This window comes from Oryzias melastigma, linkage group LG13 (assembly GCF_002922805.2).
Source record: "Oryzias melastigma strain HK-1 linkage group LG13, ASM292280v2, whole genome shotgun sequence".
NCBI lineage: Eukaryota > Metazoa > Chordata > Actinopteri > Beloniformes > Adrianichthyidae > Oryzias > Oryzias melastigma.
Genome location: NC_050524.1, coordinates 27,832,095 through 27,834,997, shown reverse-complemented (window position 1 = coordinate 27,834,997; position 2,903 = coordinate 27,832,095). Strand labels below are relative to the sequence as shown.

Genomic DNA, 2,903 nt, shown 5'->3' with positions numbered 1-2,903 from the left:
CAAACTCTGTTCCTTCATACTATCAATAAAAGTCGAATGGTTCCAGTTTTTTCTTCTTTTCTAATGTCTCTCCTTTTCTTTACATTTTATGTTGATGTTTTCTCTCTATCTCTCTCCCTATTTGTCTCTTGCGCTGCCCCTAGCCCTCCACCCAGCGCTCAGCGCGCGCACTTAACCCAGTGCATCATGGGGGCTGTAGTCGATATACTCACGCAGATGCCGTCATACTGTCGTTTCTGAGCTTCATTCTTTTGTTCACTTTTTAAACTGTCTGGGATCGGATCCCGCTGGAAGCTACACCGCTAAACACGAGCTTTAGCTGTTATTTTAGTTGGAACTGAGAGACTTTATGAGCCGAATCAGAACAAGGAAGTGAGGACGATAACCTCTTCTGATTGGTCAGATTGATGACATGTGATCAAGCCTCCAACAATGATTGGCGGAGACAGCTGAAGGGGGCGGGACTTTTCTAAAAGCTGAGTTTGAAGCTAGTTTTGCGGCTGGATTGGGGTAACATCATTCTAATGAGTCATTTATAGAATCAAAGAAATATTTATTTTACCATCTTGCATATCCCAAACCATCCAGTGTTAAATCAGGGCCGTTTGGATGAACACAGAGCTGATACCATAGTGATGGTAAATGTTTTAGATATATGAAAATGGGTTAATTCTCGCGGCACACCAGAACATCTCTCACGGCACACTAGTGTGCCGCGGCACACTGGTTGAAAAACACTGATGTAAACATTCAAATTGATAATAAAAGTTCTATTTTTTGTGTCAAACGATGCAGAAACACCGCAGTTGGGCGAGTGTAAATTAGGCTTAAGATGTCCTAAAATTCCAACTAATAATTTGAATTATTAATATTTTTTGTTTGTTTTCATCCAAGACAGCATTTTCATGTCAGTAAGATCCAATGCTCTTTACATATTAAGATTTCTCTGCTACAGGGGGTTGCACCGCCATTCTCTGTCATTGGTCCAAAACTATTAGCATCAAACAACAAACACTGCATCCTATGTTTCCCAAGTAGATTCTTCAGTTTACAAAGTTAGTTCACTGCTGCATTTGTTTCAGATTCATTTTAGTTTCACATGCAAGCTGAGCCCTGATTTAAAATGCAAATTTCTACAACTTTCTACAGCAGACTAACCTCTGAGACGAATGCTGAGGAGTTATTTCTGAAAACTTTTGAAACAAAACACATGGTGTTGGATGTCCCAGTAAACTGCTGCATGCTTTAATCACAGTCGAATCATTTTTATTTTATTTTATTTTTTTTTGCAATGGATTGTAAGAAGTGAACTATGTATTACCAGCAGCTCACTATTCTTCAGTAGGTTGTGCCTCTTTTAAAATAGTTACAGTAGATTTATGAAAAAACAAAACAAATGGCTCTCCTTTTAAAGTACTACACTGAACATATACATATTTATACTGGACAGAAAATCTTTTATGCAAGCTGTGGATTGTTTACATTACGTTTAAAGTTGGACAGAAGCACTGATCTGAGTTTACTCCACCCTACTTAATGTTTCAAAAACAACTAATCTTCGGGTGTCCACCCTCATGCCAATCAGACAACCAAGCTTCTAAACATGCACAAATCTTAGCTCTTATAAAATTAAAAAAAATCATTAAAAAAAAGTCTTCCACCTCAATTGTCATTAATAACAAAAACAATTTAACTGTAAGGAACTGATGGTGGAGTAGGACTAAATATGCTAGAGGCCAGGCTTGGTGTCAGAAACCTAAAGGGCCTATGCTATGAAAAAATAAACTTTTTGAGCTTTTAAGTGTATTATAATGTCCTCACTATAAACAACCCCACAGTAGTATTTTGATTAATTCACTCATTTCTGGGTGTTCCACTGAAGACCTGTACTCTGAGCACCAGCCCCACCCAACCACAAAAACGAGCGGGTTCGCACGAGCTCTTGTCACAAAGTGAGAACTTCCCCTTTCAGGAAGAGCCTGCACTCCAGAACCGCCCCCCCTCAGGCCAACACAAATTTATCTGCTCAGCTAGCGTTGCTTAGCTGCTGCCTTTGCTGCTCAGCTAGCAGCAAAGCTATATCAGCTAGCTCTGCTCAGCAGCTAGTTTCACTGCTCAGCTAGCTTCATCACTCAGCTAGCTCAGCCGCTAGCCTCAGGCATCGCTACAACCAGTGTAGCGATGGCTGGGCAACTAAAGGCAGATATACGGTATGCACATCCATCTTTTTAAAAGTTCTGATGATGTCTCTTTCTATGGGCACAACGCAGACCCGATGTCGAGGCCGGCTTTAGGGTGACGTCATGAACTAGGCGGCACACATAAGCAGTGGGTAAAACACCCACCAGAAAGGCGGTGCTTCAGAGATATAGGTGTTTTACTTCCGGGTTGGAAAGAGCTCAAGAAAATAACTGATTTCATAAATAGATTGTTCTTTAGTGTGCCAAAGGTAATATGATCATATATTTGGACATTATGCTAAAAGATGACAGTTAACTCTAAAATACTTCAGAAGATCATGGTATTGGCCCTTTAAAGATTCAATAAACTTAAACACGACAAAACCAAAGTAGCAACAAGAGCAGATGACCTGACAGGGAAGAACTGAAAAACAAACAAAAGACTTTTATATGGGGCAAGGACAGTTAACAGAAATGAAAACAACTGTGGATGATTATTACCATGGCACAGAGATGGGAAACCACACTGCACAATCCTCACATCAACAAATATTAAGGATGCTTTTGACAATTGCTTTGGTATAAAATCTGACTTTTTCACGTTCCTCACTTCTGCAACCATCCTTCTTCCTTTTAGGAACTGCAGTATCCAATACTTACAGATTTGTTTCATATTGTTTTGGGGGTTTGTGATCCTAAGGACAGATGCAATCGTACTAATTG

At 39.8% G+C, this 2,903-nt stretch overlaps 1 long non-coding RNA gene across 1 annotated transcript in view; it reads right to left on the bottom strand.

Annotated features, from left to right (window-relative positions):
* Positions 1-313, bottom strand: part of LOC118599503 — an 11,801-nt gene extending 11,488 nt beyond the window's left edge. Inside the window, exon 1 of the long non-coding RNA XR_004948885.1 lies at positions 213-313. This is a non-coding gene — a long non-coding RNA (uncharacterized LOC118599503). The remainder of the gene's footprint in view (positions 1-212) is intronic.
* Positions 314-2,903: the final 2,590 nt, after the last annotated feature.